This window comes from Tupaia chinensis, unplaced genomic scaffold (genome assembly GCF_000334495.1).
Source record: "Tupaia chinensis unplaced genomic scaffold, TupChi_1.0 Scaffold000274_1, whole genome shotgun sequence".
NCBI lineage: Eukaryota > Metazoa > Chordata > Mammalia > Scandentia > Tupaiidae > Tupaia > Tupaia belangeri.
This window is the reverse complement of record NW_006159756.1, coordinates 2,114,020-2,127,331: the sequence shown is the minus strand read 5'-3', so window position 1 is coordinate 2,127,331 and position 13,312 is coordinate 2,114,020. Positions and strand designations below refer to the sequence as shown.

General features: G+C 45.3%; 2 long non-coding RNA genes across 2 annotated transcripts in view; both read left to right on the top strand.

Moving 5' to 3' along the window:
* Nucleotides 1–3: 3 nt before the first annotated feature.
* Nucleotides 4–1,120, top strand: LOC102491577 (uncharacterized). Its single transcript, XR_334745.1, has 2 exons — nt 4–77; nt 746–1,120. It is a non-coding gene; the product is annotated as an uncharacterized LOC102491577 (long non-coding RNA).
* Nucleotides 1,121–11,823: 10,703 nt separating this feature from the next.
* LOC102491281 (uncharacterized) overlaps nt 11,824–13,312 on the top strand; it is a 6,570-nt gene continuing 5,081 nt past the window's right edge. The window contains exon 1 of the long non-coding RNA XR_003549593.1: nt 11,824–11,953. This is a non-coding gene — a long non-coding RNA (uncharacterized LOC102491281). The remainder of the gene's footprint in view (nt 11,954–13,312) is intronic.

Genomic DNA, 13,312 nt, shown 5'->3' with positions numbered 1-13,312 from the left:
GGGGACCAGGCCTGCCCCGACACGTCCACGGCGGCGGGAGGGGGTTCCTGATACCCCAGAGACTACTTGGTGCTGAGGTGTGTCTGGACCTCCTGATGTGTAGTTTTTATTTAATTGGGGCGGGGGTGGGATGGAGTCTTTTATCAAGCCCTGGCTTGATTAAACCGGTGCAGCCATACATCTCAACCTCTCCTCGTTGGTCATAGGCCTCAAAGGGAACCCAGAAACAGCATCCCGCGATTCCCAGGAAATAAACGATACTTTTCTGACAAAGACATGTGTTTTGGGGGGACGAAGGGAAAGGACAACAATCCAGGACCAAAAAGAATAAAAGATAACTGTGAGAGAGCCTAAAAAGGAATTCGGCTGATGGATGGAGCTCTAGAGCAGTTTGCCCGCTTCTGGCAGTGCACAGTTGAGCGCTGCTCTCCAGGCACCCTGCAGCCTCCCCTACTTCTGCTTCAAACTCACCCTGCAGAGCTGCCAGTCATCTTCTAAAAACACGGCCGCAGCCACCCTTGCCCCTTGTGTTCAGACGCACCCAGGTTTCCCCTAGTTCAGGACGTGCTGGTCCCTCCCGAGTTCCTGCCTTTGCTCTCCCAGTTCAGACGCCCTGAGGGCACACCCCTCTTTTCCATTTGACTGACTCCCTACTCCTATAAACTCAGCTCCCTGAAGCCCAAGAGCTCTTGGTTCACCTCCTACTGTGACACCTCCTGATCAGAGATTGCTTTCCATCCTTCAGGGTCTCAGCGTCTTGGACTCCACAGGGCCACACCTTGTGAACTGAAGAGCACAGACTAAGGATAATATAATTGCTATTTTAGAAATAAGCCAGATGAGAAACAACCAAAGATAAAAGAGAAGACAAGGCCAGATGAGGAGACAAGGCCAGTCTCTCAAAAAAGCAACCCCAGCAGAAGACAGATGCAGAGCCCATGCTGCTAGGAACAAAATCAAGGAATAGAGGCAGCGTGCTCTAGTAGATATAGCAGGCTATCTCAGTGTCTCTTTTGAACAACAGACAGTGAGCTTCTGCTGTGTATCAGGCCCTGGTTGGCTGGGTCCTAGGAATACACAGAGGTAAACAGGAAAGAGCCAAGAAATCGGTCTCCAGGTACGTAGATAAAAGCCATTGAGGTTCAGGGAAACTTCTACTTTTAATCAGTTTTATCTCAACAATTTCTGTTTTGTATATATTTTTGTTGCTGTTATGAAAGAGAGTGTGGATGGGGAAGAAAAAGAGAGAGGTATCCTTGACAGGGTCTGCGGGTGTCTCAATCCCCTGCCCCAGCCCCCGGTTAGCTTGGACTGCAGGCACATACCACTGCACCCAGTCTGTTCAGGCCAGCCTAGGATCCAAACCTGGGCCTCATATGTGGCTCTAGCCTTCCGTGGCCATGCCCTACCACCATCATAGCTAGGCCTGTTTTATGTATGTTTTTAATGTATACAATAATCATACATGTATATAATATATAAATGAATATTTACTGAATATATAAATATTCAAAGTCAATTGTGATTTGGTGATGAAATGTTCAATCAAAACAGGATGGAGGTCCAGCCTCGGCACAGTTGGTAGCAGACTGAACTCCGGTGCTGGAAGCCACTGTGTGACAAACCTGGCCAGGAGCATCTCTCTCTCATGCACACACACACACACATACTTTCTATCACAAATAAAATAAAAACAGTAGAGATCACAACTGAAGAGATGATAGCATGTTACTAGGAATAAACCAGAAATTAGGGTGCTATGGGACCCTCTAAATGGAAAGAGCCCCTGGCCCAGCCGAGTGACTCAAGGAGCAGATAAGGCCTTGCTGGGTTAATAGTCTGCACACTATTCATCAGAAGTTAATAAAAGAAAAACTTTACCATGACCAGGACAGAACTTAGGAGAGAGAAATTCCCTCATTTATAAGAAAAGGTATACTGTAAAATATCACTCAGTAAACACAAAATAGGCCTTATATTTCTTTCAGCAACATCTATCTTCCTCTTTTTTTTTTTTGGAGAGGTTTTCGCTATAGGGCACATGCGCTCGCCAGACAGACAGAGAGAGACATAGAGACAGAAAGCGAGAAATCACCCCCCAGAGTGGATGGTCATGTTGCAATCCCTTCTCCTCCATTCTCCTCTCGGGATCTTGGGTACGCACGCACACGCGCCCGGCGTGAGTTTTTAAGCCACCGGGTCCAGGATGCAAACCGCGGTCGACTACGTGGAAGTCCAGTGACATAGCCATTACGCTAACTGCTGGTTCCCTCAACTGCTTTTCAACAAGGATGACAAAACCATTCAATGAAATAAAAGGTCTTTTCAATAAATGGTGCTGAGACAACTGGATATACACGGTCATGTCGCAATCCCTTCTCCTCCATTCTCCTCTCGGGATCTTGGGTACGCACGCACACGCGCCCGGCGTGAGTTTTTAAGCCACCGGGTCCAGGATGCAAACCGCGGTCGACTACGTGGAAGTCCAGTGACATAGCCATTACGCTAACTGCTGGTTCCCTCAACTGCTTTTCAACAAGGATGACAAAACCATTCAATGAAATAAAAGGTCTTTTCAATAAATGGTGCTGAGACAACTGGATATACACATTTTAGGGCCCTCCCTCCCACAACGAGCAAAATTCAACTCAAGATAGATCTTAGATCTAAATGTAAAAACAACTGAACAAACAAAAACAACCCATAACATTCTTAGACTTTTACACACAGCAGTAAACATTCATAACCTTGAGTTAGGCAACGGTTTCTTACATGAAGCACCAAAAAGCACAAGCAACAAAAGAAAAAAACTGGACTTCCTCAAAAGTAAAAATTTTGCCACAAATAATACCATCAAGAAAGTAAAAAGACTGGGCTGGTCCTATGGTGAAGTGGTTAAGTGCTGCACATTGGAAACTAAATCCCATACGCAAACCTAAGTTCCTACTCCTGTGGTTTCAAAAACATGCCAGCTGCATGTGTGTGCCCAGAATCCTGACCAGTTGGTAAATGGAGGAAGAAGGGTAATGGCCTGACCATAAACCCTTGGGAGGTCTCTCTCTGGTGAGTACACTTACCGTCTGGCAATTAAAGAATGGAAGGAAGGAAGAAAGGAAGGAAGGAAGGAAGACAGGCAACCCAGAGAATGGAAGGAAATATCTGCAAATTATATATCTGACAAGAGACTTGTATCCAGAATATATAAAGGATTTACAACTCAATAATCAAAACACAACCCAATTAAAGAATGAGCAAAGAATATGAATAACTTTTCTCCAAGGAAGTTATACAAATGGCCAACAGACATATGAAAATGTTCAAGATAAGGCATTTGAGAAATGCAAATCAAAACCACAGTGAGATGCCCCTTTGTACACACTAGTGTGGCTATAGTCAAAAAGACAGCAGCAAGTGTTGGCAAGAATGTGGAGAAACTGGATCCTTCATACGTTGTTGGTATATAAAATGGTGCAGCAGCTTTAAAAACACCTTTATGGCTCCTCAAAATGCTAAATAGAGTTATCACGTCACCTAGCAATTCTATTCCCTGAGACATACAAAAAAATTAAAACATATCTCCACAAAATCTTGTATAAGAATATTCATGACAGCATTATTCACAATAACCAAAAAAAGTAGAAACAAACTAAATATCCACCAACTGATAAAAGAATTAATAAAATGTAGTCTATTCATACAATGAAATACTTGGTAGTAGAAAGGAATGAAGTACTAAAACATACTACAACATAGTTGAGCCTTGAAAAAAAAAAGCTATATCGAAGCTAGACACAAAAAGGCATCTATCATATGATTCCATTTATATGAAACATCCAGAATAGAAAAATCTATGGAAATAGAAAATAAACTGGAATTGACTGCAAGTAGGCACAGGGTATCTTTTAAGGATGATGAAGGTGTTCTAAAATTAGACTGTGGTGGTAGTTACACAAATCCGTGAATGTTCATGAAACCCCATTGAATCACATACTGTAAATGGCTAGACTGTGTAGTACGTGAATGAAACCTTCATGAAGCAGTTTAGTTTTCGTTTTGTTTTGTTTTTAATGATATGTTCTTGGGGCCAGCAGGTGGTATAGTACTGAACACACTGGACTCCCATATGGCTGACCAAGGTTCGAGCCAAGGACCCAGTCGCTAGAAAATTACACTGGACATGTGTGTGTGCGTGCATGCTCACACACACATGTGCACGCATGCCAAAATCCCAAGGGGATAATGGAAGAGAAGGGATTTTGACGTGGCCATTCCCCTGGTGGTGGGGGGGGGTGAGTCCTTACCTTCCTTCTTTCTCTCTCTGTCTCTCTCTCCAGCAAGTGCATGTGTCCTATGGCAAAAACCTTAAAAAAGAAAAAACAAAAAGATATATTCTTATGTTGGAAAATTTTTAAAATACAGAAAAAGTATAAAGAAGTCATTCATAATCCCATCCACTAGCAATAACATTGTCAACATTAAAGTGTATTTTCTTTCAGTATTTTATCTATAGTTTTTATGATGGAGCTAATATTGTCTTTCTATTTTATATTTTTATAAGCATGTCTCTTACCATTAAAAGTTCTCATAAGTATATTAATGGTTATATCATGCTCAATTTTAGAGATATGCTACAATTCATGTAATTATGACTTAACTATGAGGAGATCTCCAAAAAGTTCATGGAAAATGTGTATTATGAAAAAACTGCGCATAGACTTCAAAATATTTTTGCACCAAACACACGTGTACTTTAATTCTGTTTCCCCACCAACTCTTTGAAAACTCCTCATATTTTATTATTACCCTACTACTGGGTATTTCGGTTATTTCCAATGCCTATACTTTTCAACTAACAAACAGGGGCCCGATGTTTGGAAGCTTTTGACCAGATTCCTACCAGTTCTCGAGATGGCAGAAGAAATCTAAACTAAAACTCTGCTTACCATTATTTGAAACTATGAAAACCCATGTGAAGCCTCACCTGAGGTCGAGTGGTCTGTCTAGAGGTTACTCATGGTCTCTCCTGGAGCTCAGCATGTTCAAGGCAGCCCCTCGACACTGCCAGGCTGCCTCCCTGAGGGAGACCAAGAGTGTCATCAGAGTGTATCCAGCCCAACCCGGGGACACAACCCAGGCTCTCTAGGAAGGGTCCCCTGATCTCAGACTGGGCGGGGGCTCCGTCTCTGTGTCCTCTCCTCCTCGGTTTCCCTCTGCCATAGCTCCTCTCATATTTCCTACTGGTCTGTTTAGGACTTGGTCGTCCTGACCTGTCCCACTCCATCTCTGTGTCTCCAGTGCCTGGCTTGGACCTGACACAGGACTGGTGCTCGGGGGATACTCAAAGAACAATGACGATAACATTCGTTGTAAAGAATTATTTCATTTAGCTTTATTTATCCATCTATTTATTTATTTACTTTAATTTGACCAGAGAGGAACAGAGTGAGAGAGAAAGACAGAGAAAGAGAGAGAAAGCTGCCAGGTCCATGATTTGAACCGCAGTGGGTCATGTGGGAGTATCCAGTGCCTTAACCACCACGCCACTTGCCACCCCCAACAATTACATTTATTGAATATACGCCATGGGCCAGGCCCTGCACTGAGTTTTACATATAAATACATAAAACCAGCTCAATCTTACGCAATTCTATGAGGTCAATCCTAGATACTGACTTGAGAGCATAGGTGCCTAATAACTACAGTAAGAAAATTGGGCTGGCAGTGGTGGTACAGCAATAACATAATGCTCTGTGATGTTGGGCCCACATGGGTTCGCATCCAGAGGTCTCCCTTTATAAGTTGGGCTAGTACATACATGACTGACTGAGGCCAGGGGTGGATCACGGCCGGAAGACCCTAACGGAGGTGTCTTTCCCCTCTCTCTCTAAAGAAATAGAACATAACAGATTTTTTTTTAAGAATTATTTTATTTAACTTTTTAAATTTATTTTTAATTTGACCAGAGAGGGACAGAACAAGAGAATGAGAGAGAGAGAGAGAGAGAGAGAGAGAGAACAAGCCGCCAGGTCTGGGACTTGAATCACAGTCAGCCATGTGGGAGTCCAGAGACCTTAGCCACCACGCCACCTGCTGGCCCCCATAATAGATTTTTTTTTAAAATAAAGAAAATTGCTAATGAATTTGTAAAATATTGATGATGAAGCTTACTCTGAGAATTTATAGGCTTCTAGAGAGTTCTCATGACAGTAGCCTCCCTTAGGGTAGCTCTAAAATGTGGCAAACTCACCTGCTAAGTATGCTGTGACTCTGAGTCTATGAACTTCTATGAGCCTCAGTCTCCTCACCCATAAAATTGGAGAAGCAGGAAATTACCTGCTTCATGTTGGAATTAAATTTTTTACAATGGATGCAAATGGCGATGCCTAGGTTATGGAAGGAGACGGATACATCTCATGGTACTGCACTGGCTAGCATTATTACTCTGAAAGGAAGAAAAAGCTTCCTCAGTGCAGCGTACGGAATGTCCGTTTTTTTTTAGGGAATGTCCGCCATGCACAGGGAAAATGGATGCATTTGGGTCTGATTTTCTCATTAGACTTTTTTTCTAAACTGAGAAGAAAGTTGGATTATAGAACAAGTAGTCAATGTTGAGCTCCTTGAGAGAACCACGCTTCCTTGGCCACTGGTCTCCCAGCATTTCCCTCATGGCTGTCTGGGGTGCCCAAGCCACCAGACCTCTGCTTCCCACGTGCTCCCTGCCTGAGGCTCCACTGTCGCTTGACACCTTCGGAAAACTTGAGTAAGTGAAAGTCAGTGTACATGGAATTGGCAAATATGAGCTGGCTATCGGACCCAAACTTAAACCCAGAAAGGAAGGGCAAAGCTCTTATTTTTATGTTTTATGCCTGGCAATAATTTAACCAGTGAAACGAAATATGACAAGACACCGTAGGACCAGCTGGTTGCATGGTGGTGGGTAAGGCAGCTGGATCCCACTTGGCTCACTGCACGGTTCGAGTCCTGGACCCTGTGGCTTGAAAAACATAGTGGCCATGGGCATGTGTGCCTGCATGCCCCAAATCCCAAGACAAGAAACGGAGGAGAAGGGATTGTGGCATGACCGTCCTCCATGGTAGGGTGGTGGTACTTTCTCAGTTTCTCTCTCTCTCTCTTTCCAGTGAGTACACAAACCTTCTGGCAAATTATTTTAAGAACAAAACAACAAAAAAGAGACAGTGACCAGGCAAAGCTGGCAAAATCATTTTCTGTAATATTTACCAAGTCCCTACTATGGCCGAGCATGGCTCTATACAACAGATTTACAACAGGTCAACCCCAAGGGCTGAAAGGACAGGACAGTCTCAGTAGCTCATGCATGTGACAATGTACTCGGTCTGACGGGAGTATTCCTCAGGATTACCTTCTGAAACCTTTCTAACAATCGAATGGATTAAATACTGCCTCTGACCCGCATTTACAGGTGCTAAAACTGTCACAGGGAGGTTAGGCAGCCTGCCCAAGGGCCCAGGAAATAAGTGGTTGAGCTGAAGCCGGAATCCAGGCAGTGTGGTCCCAGGGACACCTTTCCACGTGCTCCCAAGCTGGGCCTGCAGGAGCTCAGAAGGGCCTGATGTGTAGCAAGTCAGGCTCTAGAGGTCTGCGGGGACAGTCCCATTAGGGACTTAAACATTTTAAGAGGCCAACATGGGGGAAGACTGGAGATGGGGAGGTGCCCAAAGAGAGTTGCAGTGATCTGGTGAATACTGGGAGTGACAGAGAGGAAGGGGACACATTTGCAGGTGTTTAGGGGTTTAAAGTCAACAGGATTTGGAAGGATGTTGTGGGGGAGGGGTTGAGGTAGAAGGGGAAGGTGGGCTTCCAACCATTCCAGCTGGAGAAAAACAAGAAAATCAATCTGGCTGCAGTGGGCAGGAGGGGGTAGTCAGAGCAGAAGGCGGAGAAAGCATTTCTGGGCAAGAAAACAGCCTGCAAGGGCTTGAAAGGGCAAGTGGCAGGCGGTAGAGAAATTCAGAGCTACTGAGCTTGTGAGCAGACATGGGGGAGGAGCCAGGGCTGATGGGGGCCAAGGACCCAACACTGTGATAAGGCATTTGGGGTTTGTCCTAGGGACTGCAGGAGTGTTTGAGAAAGAGTAACACAGTCAAATCCGCGGGTCAGGGTCCGATCAGTTTTCGGGGTTGGGACTCAGGGAGTGGGGCAGCAAGGGGAGGAGAGGAATGAGGCAATGCCGAATCATCTTGGCAAAGGATCGGGCAGTTAGGATAGTGCCCCACAGCTCAGGCAGTCCTTGCATCAGCCTTTGTGGAAGGAACTCCAGGTTTCTTGCCTCCTGGAGAACAGACCAAGGCCGAGGGTTACTAGGTCTGCTCTGAGCCCCAAACAAGCCACACCCTGAGAGTCAAGTCACCACATACAGGACCAGAGTCACCAGCCCTTGGTCAAGCACCTGCAAAGTGGTTACAAAATAAACCCGCAAGGGGTTGAATCTTAATTGAATAGCCCTAAATTGATTGTTTTGTTTTGAATGAAGTTGTAGAAACAAAGACAATGAAAAAGTAACCTAAAGTCACTTGCCCTGTGAATGGAAATTCTTCCTTTTTTTCCCTTCAACTTTTTGTTATAGGGTGTGCACATTTGCTGGAGAGGAGAGAGAGCAGGAAAGTGAGAAGTCACTCACCGTCCTCAGCAAGATGAATTTGCTCAGCCATGTTTGCTTGCAAATGCTAGTGTGATTTCCTACAGAGGTACTGCTCCGAATATTTTTCAGTAATAGCCGACATGCTGTGCGGCATAACCAATTACAGCCCATGTATGAATACAAATAAAATAGCAGTTTCCCTCATTCTCTCTTATTTTCTATTCAGAGAAATCGGGAGGTCAGAGCATTATGCTCAGAAACTACAGAGATCTTCCTTGAGACTCACAGGGTACACGCACCTTCCTAGCACACATGTGGTCACGTGTGCAAAGACCCTTCTTTCCTCCCACCCCAGGGGGTTGGCCATGCTGCAGTCCTTCTCCTCCATTCTCCCCTGAGATTTTGGACATGTACATGACATGTTGTTCAAGTCACCGAGTTGGGGACTTGAATCACACAGCCAGCCATGTGGGGATCCAGCAGCCTTAACCACCACACCACCAGCTGGCCTGAAATTCTTCCTTTCAGCTTTGCCTACAAGCCAAGCCCTCTGTGCCCTGTAAGTCGTAAGAACCATTTACATTGTGCAGATTTGGGTGCCTGGTTTTCTTGTCCCCACTAAACACTGTCAGTTCCTATCTAACACTGACCCACATCTCTGTCTCTAACCCAGATCTGTCCCCAGAGCTTTAGCCTTTGAATTCGTTAGGATCATATTTTGCTGCAGGTGACAGAAAGTCGGTTCCAGAGCTTTCACCAAATAAGGATGTATTTTTCTCAAGTGGTAGACAGCGCAGGGGCCTGCCACACTCCACAGTGCCACATCCTTTTGTCTTTCTGCTCTGCCTCCTGTAACATACAGCTTCCATCCTCATGGTCTCAGGATGGCTGCTTCCTACCCAAGCATCACATCTCTGTCTAGGGAGGAAGAATAGAGAGGCAAGGGTAAGGCGTATGCCAGCCGGGCCTGTCCTCTGTTATCAGTAAAATAACAGCCTTTCCAGGACCTATACCCAATAATATCCACTTAGAATGATTTAGTCCTAACAGGGTACTCAGGTACTCAGGGGCAGCCATGGAGAGTCTGGAAAGATGGTCCAGAGGGTCTAGGAGAAGGGATATTTTAGCTGGGCCATCACTGTCCCAAACGAGTTGGCTTCTGTTAGAAAAGGAGGGGGAGATGAAATGAGTGACTAGATATCCCACAGACCTCCATTTCCAGCTGTCTTCCAGGGAGCTGTGCTTTGATATTGCAGAAGGGTCATACATTCAGCATGTTCTAGAGCGATCTCTTGTTTTCCCTTCACATTGGCTTCCCTTCCAGTGGCTTACACAACAGTGACATTCTCAACCTTCCACCCAGTTTACCAAAGAAAGCAGCCAGTCAGTTATCAGCCCCCGTGGATCCCTCTGTCTTCCACGTCTCTCCTTCCCACCACCACTGTCTCAGGCCAGATCGTCCTTCCCGGTGCCCTACATCATAGCCCTGAGGAAAGTTTTGCTCTGTTCCAATTCCACAACCTATTCTTTTACAGTGTGACAGCCAGAGCACGGGCAGTTTTTCCTTCCTTCCTTCCTCCTTCTTTCTTTTCTTTCTTCCTTCCTTCCTTTCAACTTGCTATAGGGCACATGTGCTTACCAGAGAGAGACAGAGACAGAGAGAGAGAGAGAGAGAGAAAGTCAGAAAGCAATCCCCCAGGGGGATGACCAGGACACAACCCCTTCTCCTCCACTCTCAAGATTTGGGGCACACACACACGCCCAGTGTGTTTTCCAAGCCACTGGGTCCTGGACTTGAACCATGCAGTTGGCCAAGTGGGATCCAGCTGTCTAAACCACCATGCTACCTGGCTGGCCCAGAAGGCTCTTTCTCAAACTCAATACTATCAGTTTCCTCCTCCAAATAAAATAACCACTGGTGATTTTCCACCGCTGTAGGATAAGGCACGGATGTTCTGACATGACCAGCAAGGCTCTTTGTAACCAGTCCCTGCCCACCTCTTAGCTCTCACTGCTGCTTCGTTCCTCAAACGCTTTCCTTTCCCTGAAAGGGTCACTTCTTCAGTCCTGAACTTTCACAAACACTTTGTCTCCAGCTTGAATCGCTCCTTCCCTTCCTGCCCTCCTCGTCTAGCTCTTTCTCTTCCAGGATCTCTCACTGTCACCCTTCTCATTCTCCATGGCCGTCATCGGTGTCTTCCTCCCCTGCAAGATCAGTGGCTCTTACACGAAGAACATCAGGATCTCTGTCTGTTTGCTTCCGCTGGAAACCTGGAGACTCTGAATCTCTGGGGCTCCCTGGAGGCTGCTTGTTGAACAATCAGCTTGGGCTACTGTGAGCAGATGGTCCAGAAGCCACTTCTGAGAAACACTGAACCAGGTTCCAGGTAGTCACAGGACAAGGTTCCCATCGTGTCCCTAGAGGCCAGCAAAAGGCCAGGCATAAAGTGGTCACCTGTCTACCCCCAAACCCTTTCTGCTTTCTCTCTGTGACATGCCTTATGCACATAAGATGCTGATTACTAGTTAAAGGGCAGCGAGATCTGAGCTCAGGCAGGTGGGTCAGTCAGTCATTCCCCATTGCTTACAGGATCAAGTTCAAACTCCCTGCCAGACCCGGGATTTGAATCCCGCAGTGCCCCTTGTGACCTCGGTGACTTAAAGCAATTTGCTTGAGCTGTGTCTACGGTGGCTTCTCACCTGAAAAATCAGCTATCTTGTACCTTGCAGCAACCTTGCGAGGTTGCTATTAGGAATGAGTGAGATAAGGAGTTTAAAGTGCTTAGGGCTGCCAGATGTGGTGTGTGTGGAGGAGTGGGGCCTGGGGAAGAACATTTGGAGGAGGGATACGAAGACAGCAATTGTTGAGACAGGGAGGTAGTGTTAGATTTTGATCAACTCGACTGGGGAGAAATGTTCTTATATTGAAATGATCACCTTGTAAGCTAAATAATGTGATTGAATGTATTAAAAAAATGTAAAAAAAAAAAGTGCTTAGGGCAACGCTTTGACATATAACGAGAACTCAGTGCAGATTGCTGTTTATTATTATTATTTTTAGTCTTACTATTGTTACTATTTGTGGAGTGCCTGTTAAATTCCAGCCAAACATTATGTAAGTAAGCATTTTTATATGCAGTGTTTCATTTAACTTTTCCAGTCACCTAGCAAGTTAAGTATTACTATTCTCTTTTTATAGATAAAAAGCAAAAACAAAAACAAACAAACAAAAACCAACCAAGGCTTAGAGAGGCAAATGATTCATACGATATAAAAGAAAGAACAAGTGGAAGAAGTGAAGTTTGAACTTGGTTAGCAAAGGCTTTATTAACGGTAAGTCGCATCTGGCAACCAGGTAGAAGAACATGAATTTTCAAACACCACCAAGGGGAAAGTAAATTGATATACAAGCACGGCAGAGGACAATGTTTGGCCGAGGTGAAGTATGCATCCTTCAGGATTCAACAAACACATTCCTAGGAATATATCCTAAAAAATCCTCACACCTTTGTAGTCAAAGAAATGTCCAAGAATGTTCGTTGCATTTTTTTGTTTGTTTGTTTGTTCTTTTTTTTACTTTGTTTTGGCTCTAGGATGTATGCTTTTGCCAGAGAGAGATAGAGAGAGAGGGACAATGAGAAGTCATCCTCCACCCCAGGAGGACACGGCCACACCGCAGTCTGAGACAGGACTCTAGTCTCCTCTCAGGCTTTCGGGTACACAGAAATGCACCTGGTATGATTTTCAAGCCACTGGATCCTGGACTCGAACTGCATAGTTGGCCATGTGGGATCCAATGCCTTAACCTCCATACCACCTACTGGCCCATTGTATTATTTTGTTGAACAGAGAGATGTTTAAATGGAGTATAATCACAAAGTGAAATAGTATACAGCAGTTATAATGAAGCATCTTAAGAAATAGAGGAAAAGAAGAAAAGAATGTTGTGTGATAGTCACAGTAGATCACTGCATACACAGTTTACAGCCAGCAAAACAAGCCACCCTCTGTCATGGGTTCTTACATGTGCGCTAGACAAGCGGGAAAAAAACTCAGAGAGGAGACATAAACTGCACACTAAAAATGACAGTCCCTGCGGGGAAAGAAGGGCCTGGACTTAGGAAGAATTGTAGACACTCATCTGTATAGGTGGTGCTGTATTTCTTACAGAAGAGAAGAGCTGACGCAATATAGGAAAACACTAAGAGCTTTCTAAGCTTGGTAACGGGTATGCAGAGGCTAAGTACCACATTCTATTTTTGTGTATGCCTTATCTATTTTATAACTTTTTAAAGGCTTCATGGAGGACATGTTGAAGGGGGATTTGGAGGTCCAGAATTGTTCCAGATCTCCCTTCAACCATTCCACAGTCTTTCCTAATGCTAGCTGCCCCCCTAAGCCTACTGGCTGCCTGAGAGCTTCCCTTTATGGGACCCTTTGCCAGTGTAGGAGGGATGACCCGGACCTACAAGCGCCCATGGGCCTGGAGTCCAGCAAGCTCTGGGGGTTTGCACAACCTGGTCTGTAAATTCTCCCCACAGGGATGCCTGATGCTGAGTCTCTGCCTAGAGCCAGCTTGGTACCTCCTGAGGCAGGACCAGCCAGAATCCTCCACAGTGCAACCATTGCCTGGCCCAGCTCCTAGCAAGCTGGAGACCCTCGGCAGACACCCAGGCCCCCGCCAGCAGTCCA